At 30.2% G+C, this 10765-nt stretch overlaps 1 pseudogene; it reads right to left on the bottom strand.

The window, feature by feature from the left end:
• Positions 1–2024: 2024 nt before the first annotated feature.
• LOC149545660 (uncharacterized) lies at positions 2025–9345 on the bottom strand (annotated as a pseudogene).
• Between the last annotated feature and the right edge of the window lie 1420 nt (positions 9346–10765).

The following is a 10765-nucleotide window of genomic DNA, read 5'->3' on the forward strand; positions in this document are numbered from 1 at the left end:
ATCTATGGAATGTTTCCTTTGAAATATTGAGATTACTTCACTTCCTTTGTAATTTGGCCCTAACTGGGTATGGTACTCTATAGATAGGGTGGAGGTTTAAAACCCTAGAAATCAGTAAGCTCTCCAAAAAGGGTATTAGCAATGATGACTAGTTTATAATATCATTTGGGAAGTTTTTGAATCATTAGACAAAAACTCAATTAGTAGGCCTAATTTGATCTAATAGGCCTAAAAGTCCTAAGAGCTGGTAAGCTTAAAGATCGGTAAGAAAGATAAGCCAAGATCATTCAAAATGGAATCAATTGTAATGGGAATTGTAGAAGAAGCCTAATATCCCTACAAAGCGATGGTGTGTGACCAAGACAACTATGGAGTAAACATACTTCAGTGAGTTCATGGAAGTAAACAAAGTCTGCATTGGTAGAGATAATCTAGAGTGTGTGGGAAAGAAGATTAGATTTCCCAAGGGAATAGGGATGAGGAGAGAGAAAGCCTTAGAAGGTCTAGGATTGGCCAAGGTGAGGGGTTTAGAGGAACTCAATGTGAGAATCTCCCTATCAAAAGGGTCTGACAACATCATGAGGGAACCTAACATATGCCAATGATGAATGCCACATGAATCAATTACTATCAACGAAAAATATAAAGTGAGTGAATGATGCAAGGACTCCACCCTGGTAAAATCCACTAATATGAATAGATCTATGTACTCCACACAATGAAGCAAAGTGAGCTTTGCACTTATAATTACAATTTATTGTGATAAATTTACTAAAAATATTTTGTGTCATTTAGGGAAAAGAACCTAGTAGTTGAATGTGCTCCAATGGTTATCATAGGAGTTCTAGATTTGATACCCACACTTATTAATTTAATATTCATTCTTATTGACTCAATGGCCAAAATTTTTGATGTAATCAGTGACATTTTTCTCTCCCATGTGATGGAGCAATTTTGATACGATCAAATATGGCATCTCTTGTCATGTCTCATTACAGTATTATGGATGCCGAACCTAACATGCAACTATGGGTGCACTCTATTTTTAATTATTTATTAAATTCAATTCAAAGCTAGGAGGTAACTTGGGCTATGATACCATATTAAACTTTTCCTTGACCAGCTAGGAGGTAACCTTAGGGCCTTTCATTTACTACTAGTGTCCTCTACAACTATGTTGAGTCCTCTTGGTGACTAGGCCATCTTTGTTTCAGGCATGGCTTTTTTCCAACATCCTAAACATCAAGCCTGCTCAATCCTAGTATTAAAATGACATGTAACCATTTTTATAGATGATCAATCAATTCAGGTAGATCAAATCAAATTTTCAAAATGGAAGCCACAAACAAAAAATGAACACCACCAAAACGCAAACTAACACTCAAAACCTAAATTGTAAAATTGATAATTAGACTAACCTTAAAAAAATTGGAGACAGAATGACATTGAAAAAGAAAAATCTTAATTCTAAGTTTCCCTACCATCAACAATTTGAGAATAAAATCCACTAAATTATAATCCAATAAATATTCAATAACTTGTAACTTAAGTCTTAGGTACACCTCTGTTTCTAGTTTCATTTATATTTCACCAACATGTATGATTAAATGTTTACTATCTTAAATCCTTTTTTCCTTTTGTAAGGTAGACAAACACACTTGGCACAAAGGATCAAGATGTAAGCTATGTTGAAGTTTTGGCAATTTTACTTCACATATTCATTTGGTCCAGATAAAGGGTCAAGACATTCCAACATTTACCCAGAATATGCCATACACCTAGACAGAGAAGCTAATTATTTTTGTTCAAGATTGTGATTTTATTGAGGCTCATAACAAAAGCATTGACATGTAAGTAGCAAGATGCAAGTATCGACATGCACCCTACCTCCAAAGCAATCTTTTACTGGGTACTTGTCTTCTCAACTAGTAATCGTTTGCCGCTTCCATTGAAGCCTTCCACACAACCCAATTGATCAATCACAAGTCCCCTCAAATGCCCTTCCCTTATGAAATCACCAAAGTTCAACTAAAATCACCAAATGTTGCTCTTTCTGTTGCCTTTGTAGCTGCTTGTTCTCTTGTCTCTGTAGCTGCCCTTTCCCTTGCCTTAGCCATTGCCCTTTCCCTTGCCTTTGTAGCTATTTTCTCCACAAATACTCTCTATGCTCTCTCTTGTGCTTCAGAAACTACCCTCTCATGAGCCTCTTTGGTTACCCTCTCAACTACAACTCTTTGTGCCTTTTCACGTGTGTCAATAGCTGCTCTGTCACGAGCCTCCTTTGTTTCATTCTCCATAGCTATTTTGTCTCTCTCTCTCCCTCTCTCTCTCTCTCTCTCCTTTTCTATTCTAAGCCTATCTCTTTCTTGTTCCTCTTTTTCTCTCTCCTCTCTCTCAACGAGCCTCCCAAGCTACCCTTGCCACCCTTTCCCTCTCTTCATGCTCAACAACCTCTTCCACTAGTTTTTCTTCTCTCTCTTGCTTTTCACTTTCCCTGGCCTTGACCATATCTTCTTCCTTTTCCTTCTCTCTCACTTTCCTGGCAACTTTTAGTTTTGCTTCAACCTTGTCCATGGCATCCTTTATTGTAGCTACTACTGAATTGCTACCAATGTCTTCTTCATATGATGATTTATCCTCTCTCTATTGAGCATAACCTTGAGACCTACCCATTGCAAACTCTTCGAGTTCATCGATTGAAGAAATGACAGATGGTTTTTTAGAACCAAATGCTTCTCTATGTGATTTTGAGAGCCTATAATTGATCACTAGAGGAGGAAGTAACCTTGATGGTGGTGGGGTTGATGTAGGTTGTGTAAAAAGTTGAAGGTTGCATAAAAAGTTGAATGTCATCTATAGTAATCCATTTATCATAGACAATCTTTGAGCTGTCATTAGGCTTTTTGGCCAAAGAAGCCTCCTTTGAATTTAGATTACAAGAAAATGTAGATTCTTCATGCAAAGAATGGTTATTGGTATTTGAAGAAGATTTTATGGAAGCATCGACAATGCCACTTGGTATATCAAAATTTGCTAAAGGGTCACTTGAATATATCTTGTCATGATTTTTCTTTAGGTTATCTACTGAGACTTTCTTTGGAGATTTTCTTTCCATAGCCTCTCTACTATCCTTAGTTTGAGGGCTCGAGAATTGATTTGTCTTCAATGGGTTTTGGTCTTTGCCAAAATTATCAATGGGAAATAAGGCCGGGGGAACTGCTTGAGAAAAGCCATCAAAGATATCATGAATTCCAATAGTTCCATTGGTGGAACTTTTTCTGTCATTCATACTAGTAAACTCAGTTGGCATGCCAAATTATTCAAGAGGGTGGTGAAATGTAGCTGATGATGCATTTGAGGAAAAATAATCTGCTTCTAAAACTACAACAAAAGGATCAATTGTAGGCTTCTGGGAAGAATCATTGGGCTACTGGAGCTTAGTCTTGGATGTGGCCCTGCAACAAAATGCAAGATTATTTTCCTAAAATGACTTCTTCCATCAAAACATACTATGTGTCTCCTACACAGACATAAAACCAACAGGTGTTAAATCCATGATTAGACATTTAAATAATATATATATATATGAATAAAGGGAAATCTGTGTGAAAGGAATTGAGGTGTTTAATTAGAGAGCGATGTAGGAAAATTTTGAAACTGAATATGTATTTGTAAAATTCACGTAAGATTTACGGACGATCAAAAACACAGATCCACTAAAGCTTTTAGTTCAAAGATTTTTGGGAGTTTGAGATTGGTTCTTGCAGTCACCATGAAGAAGAAAGATCAATGTTTTGTTCAAGAGAATAGTGATCACTATAGTATGATTGTATTGTAGCAAGAGACTAAAAGCTTAGCATTTGGGACATGATTATTCATAATAAAGGTAATACCATGGATGTAGTGTAGCTAGAAGATTCATGGGTTTGGTTCAAAAGAAAGTTGAGTTTGGAGTCATAGTTCATGGGTTCAGGAAAGGTTGATTGGTACCAAAATGCAACCGAAATTGGAGATCATTGTTAAAGATGTTGATGAAATATGTGGAGAGTCAAAATGGAAAAGAGGTCTCATGCCATTCAAAGCTCAAAAAAATTGAAGCATTTGACGAAGATGAATTTGAAGTTGTCAAAGAATATTGGTGCAAATATTAAAAGAATGACTTTGCTATAAAAATTAGGTTATTTAGTCAAACATTGCAACAGAGATCAAAGGTGTTGTCTTTTATACACCCACAAGTGTATAAAGATAAATCACAAGTTCCAAAAAATTGTTGTATTTGTTTGAAGAGTCTACTCTCATAAAGCTGTATATAAATTGAATAAGAATGTCCAATTTTTTCTTGGAAAGTTCTTAATAGTATGAAGGCTATAAAAAATATTTGGAGTCTGTATGAGTATGTATCTAGGTTAAGGGTCATGGAAGGTCTGTGTAAGAATGTCCATTTTTTTCTTGGAAAGTTCTTAATAGTATGAAGGCTATAGAAAATATTTGGAGTCTGTATGAGTATGTATCTAGGTTAAGGGTCATGGAAGGTCTGTGTAGGAGAGTACATTTCAAGTCTATAGATCAAAAGATGAGGAGAATAGTTGTTTGGAATTGTGAAAAATAAGCGAAATCATCAATTGATAAGTAAGGAATATGGTTGAATACCAAAACATTATTTATGTAAGCATGTTTGAAGCTAGCAGAACCCATTGGAATACCAAAATATCTTAGTTTGATTCTATGGAAGGTCTTGATAAAATGAGAGAATCACACATGAACCAACAATTTACTAGTAACCAAAAGGTGAGAGCTCATGGGTACAATGTCTTAATAATGATATAGCACATTTCATAAGGATGGAAAGTGAGAAGAGAGGCTAAAACATCAACAATTGCCAAGTAATAATGATAATTCAAAACCAAGTTTCCATTATTAAATATATAGTAATATAGAATGTATGTACAATTGTAATTACTATTACTTCTATAAAATAGTTTAAGGCAATATAACCAAAAATGGAAAAAAAAAAATATTTTAATTAAATTTTATATTAAAATATTAATATTTTAATAAAATTATAGAAGAGAAATATTATTATTATTATTATACTCTATATTATCTTATAACTATTTTAAAATATAATTTAAATAGTAATATATTTAATTTACTGGTACAATTAAAATTTACACAATTATAGTTTAACTTATAAGTAACATTCCAATTAATAGCAATAGTAATTTAACACTTTCTTATAAAATAAGTAAAGATGATATAATAAAAAAGGACCAATTCTTTTATCAGTAAAAATATTCATATTTTATTTTAATTTTAATTTAAAATATAATTATTTAAATTTATATTTTTAATGTATTCTAATTTTAAATTTAAATTTAAAATTTTTAATTCATCAAAAATATAGTATAATATACCGACCAATATATAAATATCTATAATATTTTCCTTCTAATTCTTTATATAAAATATGAATATTTAAATTAATTTTTAATTTTAATAATAATTAAAATTATAATTCATAACAATATTCATAAGAAAATTTTAATTTAAAATTATCGTCCATTAAACTTCAAATGAAAAGCTATTAAAATTATATTCTTCTGTAATTATTTGAAAGTCTTATTTAAATAATACAAATTGAAATCTATACAATAATAATTACTTCTATTTTTTAATTACTTCTTTGTTCTCCCTATTTTGAAAGTCTTATTTAAAGAATACAAATTAAATCTACACAACAATAATTACTTCAATTTTTTTGTTACTTTTTGTTCTTCCTATTCATACATTTATTTTAAATATTTTATAAAATAATTTATTTACTGGCTACTTGTTAAAACAGTTCTTTAAAAAATTATAAGAAACACCAAACTAGAGCACACATCTTTCCATACACTTTATTTTTTAACATTTAGATTTTACTATGTAGCGCTTTGATTTTAATTAATTTAACAACGAATTAGTGTCCGTTGATTTGATGTTGATTTGATGGACTGAAAAGAATGTCAGCAATGTAATAATGAGAAACAGTGGAGTACAAGACAAGCATTCAGATGGTTATGTATGAGCATAAAAAAGAGGCATACCCAGGTAGTCGATCCTCCTGCCTAGGTAGCCGTTACAGGGGCACCGTGCAAAATGCGCGTGCTTTCGGTGGGTCCATCCACCGTGATGGTATCTCTAACTACAACAGCCACGGCAAAACACATGATAGGGGATTACATCTGCTCTCTACATATTGATAGAGACCAATCCCTTAAATTCTCCCCCACTGTGACCCGACCGCCATAAGGCACTGGCTAAATAGTCAAATATTTGCACTGGCTATTAGCCAGTGCCATTACTTATTTCGTCCCTTATACACTTGCAATAGTACATGTAATTCTGACAATCTCCTCCCCGTCTCGAAATTCACACTGTTTATGTCGAGATGCATTAAGCACATAATACCTTGAAAGTCTCGCTCTCGATTTTATGATAAGTCTCATTTTTTAAAATTATTAATTTTAATTAAGTTGCACTTGTATTTTAATTAATAAAAAGTTAAGATTAGCAAAATGTAGAATTAAAATATACTTTTAACAAATATATTTATATGTAATAAATTATTATTTCATAAAAAAAAAATTATTTTTATTTTTTGTTATATCTATTGATAAAAATAAATTATTTAAATTAAAAATTTTAAAACATAGATATTTATTTTTCCATATACTTATTATAAATTAGTTTAAATATTAAATTTATTAATCAAACAATATTTTTAATATTATTTTGATCTTTAATTGTTTATTTGTCTATGTATTTATATAATTTGTTGATGAATTATTTTGTTTATATGTATGTTGATAAATGACTTTAATAAACTCTATATTTATGAAAGATTTTATGTATATTATTTAAATTAATAAATTTTATTTTAAATTAAATTATAACAAATTTTTAAAATATTACTATTCTCTTATTATCTACAATTAATCATTTATATATTTGCAATAAAATATACTTGAACATCTTGCAGCTTTGGTCTCTGTGTTGGAATGCGCCCTTGAATTCATCATTTTATTTAATAATAGTGAAGGGATTTATTAGAAGGAAACTTAATGGATATGAAGTCAAATGCAATTCATTTAATTTATAAGTTATAAAATTAAATGGATATGAAGTCATTTAATTCATAACTTATAAATTAAATGAAATGACTTTAATTTCATAAATTATAAATTAAATTTCATAACTTATAAATTAAATTTCATAACTTATGAATTATTCAATTAAATTTAAGTCATTTCATTTAATTTATAAGTTATGAAATTAAAAATATATTTAATTAAATTTCATTTATAAGTCATTTCATTTAACCATTTCATTTAACTTATAAATTATAATGTAAGTCATTTAATTCATATGGAAAAATAATGGATATGAAGTCATTTCATTTAATTTATAATTTATAATTTAATGTAGAACTTATAAATTAAAAATATATTTAATTAAATTTCATTTATAAATCATTTCATTTAACTTATAAATTATAAATTAAATTTCATAACTTATGAATTAAATGACTTAAATGAATCCCTTTAAGTTATAACTTATAAATTCAATGAAATGACTTTAATTTCATAACTTATAAATTAACTGAATTGCATTTGACTTCATATCCATTAAGTTTCCTTCTAATAAATCCCTTCACTATTATTAAATAAAATGATGAATTCGAGGACGCATTCCAACATAGAGACCAAAGCTGTGAGACGTACAAATATATTTTATTGCAAATATATAAATGATTAGTTGTAGATAATAAGAGAATAGCAATATTTTAAAAATTTGTTATAATTTAATTTAAAATAAAATTTATTACTTTAAATAATATACATAAAAACTTTCATAAATATAGAGTTTATTAAAGTCATTTATCAACATACATATAAATGGAATAATTCATCAAAAAATTATATAAATACATAGACAAATAAACAATTAAAGATCAAAATAATATTAAAAATATTGTTTGATTAATAAATTTAATATTTAAACTAATTTATAATAAGTATATGGAAAAATAAATACCTATGTTTTAAAAAATTTAATTTAAATAATTTATTTTTATCAATAGATATAACAAAATAAAAAATTAAAAAAATTAAAAAATTATGAAATAATAATTTATTACATATAAATATATTTGTTAAAAGTATATTTTAATTCTACATTTTTCTAATCTTAACTTTTTATTAATTCAAATACAGGTGCAACTTAATTGAAATTAATAATTTTTTAAAATGAGGACCTATCATAAAATAGACTTTCAAGGTATTATGTGCTTATCGTGCATCCTGACACAAACAGTGTGAATTTTGAGACAGGGAGGAGGCTGTCAGAGTTACATGTACTGTTGCAAGTGTATAAGGGACGGAATAAGTAACGGCACTAGCTAATAGCCAGTGCAAATATTCGGCTATTTAACCAGTGCCCAAAACTCTCCCTTCTCACTACGATTTTAACACTGTCTAAATTTAGTTGAGATGACTTTTATGTTACATCACTCCAGACACAATAATCAGAAAAGGATAGGACCTTTACCGTAGGACATAGACTTGACAGAAACGTGTACCTAACCAAGTCAAAAATTGGCAACGTGACTATGCAAGAAGAGTAGTTGTGCAGGGTTCAATTCCCACTTTCTATCATTGTTGAAGTTGTTTGTTTTAGGTGTAGGTCGATGCACACTGATAAATATAATTCTTCTGCACTATGATACAACAGGAATTCAAATCAAATCTCATTAGAATCGCTAAAATGTAAGCTAAAACGTAAACTAAAACGTAATGCTTATGCCCATGTAATAATAAAATAAATATGAAAATGTCATTCTCAAAGATGAAGTAATTTTTTCTAAACCAAATTTTTGAAGATTTTACTTTGCAAATCTATGAAGATTTATATGTGAATTTTAAATTTATATGAATCTTATAATTCAAAAAACTAAATTTGACACTAAGGCATGCATTTGTAACAATGAAATTATGCAGATTCAGGTGCAAGTTAACAAAATTGCCCTTGAGGTAGCTCACCTCCAAGAGTTGTTGAACCACTAGGGCAATGCCCCCTGCACTATTGCCAGAGTTACTCTTGATGCCTCGGCAGAAACCTTGATGCCTTGTGGCCGTTGCTCGCGATGTCATTCCTTAAGTTGCCACTCGCACACCCCGCACTCCCAGGCTTCCCACCACTGCTCTCCCAACAGTGGCGATGATGGATGGAGGTGCCGCTCAGATTTCTCGCCCCATGGTGGTTCTGGTTGGTCCCTGACTCCTCCTCCTGGTGCTTGTCAAGCATTTTTTGAGAAATGGGCTCGCCTAGATCTAGTGATTTCTCCTCCACAGCTAGAGCTCAAAGATGCGGAGGCTGCCATTGATCCTCTTGCTGCTGCTACTAAAGATGGCTAGATTGTTCCTAGCTCGCCCCTCAATCCCAAAGATGATTGGGGCTTCCATGACAGAGATGAACCACCACCCTCGGTTGGCACTGCTTTGGCCACCTGAGGCTGCCTTATATATATATATATATTATGAATAGTGTGTGATTCCGGCTGCGGCTGTATGTTTTGCTCCAACTACGATTGTGTGAACTCATTCGTGGGGTGATCTTGTATCCCCTGGCCCTTTTTTGTGAATTATATTCTTAGTATATTTTTATTAATTAAAAAGGACTATTCATTTTTTTTAAAAACTAAATTTGAAACTACTTATCATACTTCTTAAAATATACTTATTCAATTTGTCATCATAATATTTTTAATTATTTTATTTTATTTAATAAATTTAATTGATAAAAAAAATTAACTAGACAAAAGAAAAAAGAAAAAACTATAGAATATAATTAGTAAATGATACTCATATTTTCTTGTTTAAAATGAACTTTTCAATGTGACACTTGGAAAAGTTCTAAAAGATAATAAATATGTTGTAACTATAAAATTGTTGACTAATTCATTCAAATGTGAGAAGAATCATAATTATAGACTTGAAACCTTAGTTATAGGTAAATGACTTGATGCTGAAAAAATGTGTGAGTGATTTGAAATTTTCACATAGGTATTAGGAGTTAAGATGAAATATAAAGTGGGGAGAAGGATCTAGGAAGTACTTGAGCTCCTTAACTTTTAGAAGTCTTTTTTTTTAGACAAGACGTCTAAAAGAGTCTAAAAAATAATGATAAGACTTTGTCAATTTTAATAATTAAGGATACATTTTATTCAATAATCAACAATCATTATTATAATAATAGTTTTAAAATCACAACTATAAATGCAAAGTTGTAATAGAAAAAATTCCTATTATATCAACTAATAAGAATATTAAATCAATAATATAGATATTAAACCAAAAACTTTTGTCACAACCAGTAAATGAAGAATCAAATACAATTATTTTTTTATTTTTTATTTATTAAATAATGTAAAAAACTATCAAGACAACAACTTTGTCCGATTAGAACAGATTCCATTAAAACAGTTTTATTGTGGCTACTGGTAATCAGTCTCCATCAATATAAAAATGCACAGTAAAAGACAGACAAAAGTGTACAAATGTGAATTGGAAGATTTGTCTATTTGTGAAATGAATTGATTTAATTTAGTTGTGGTCAAGATGCCATTGGCAAAAGAACGGGAGGCCGAGCAAAACGTGTGTGGTTTTGCTGTGTGTGGGGTCCATTCACTGCACTGGCTAAATGGCCAAATATTTGCACCCGGTCA

Source organism: Cupressus sempervirens, chromosome 7 (assembly GCF_028749045.1).
Source record: "Cupressus sempervirens isolate cs-2001-9-10 chromosome 7, ASM2874904v1, whole genome shotgun sequence".
In the NCBI taxonomy this organism is placed as follows: Eukaryota; Viridiplantae; Streptophyta; class Pinopsida; order Cupressales; family Cupressaceae; genus Cupressus; species Cupressus sempervirens.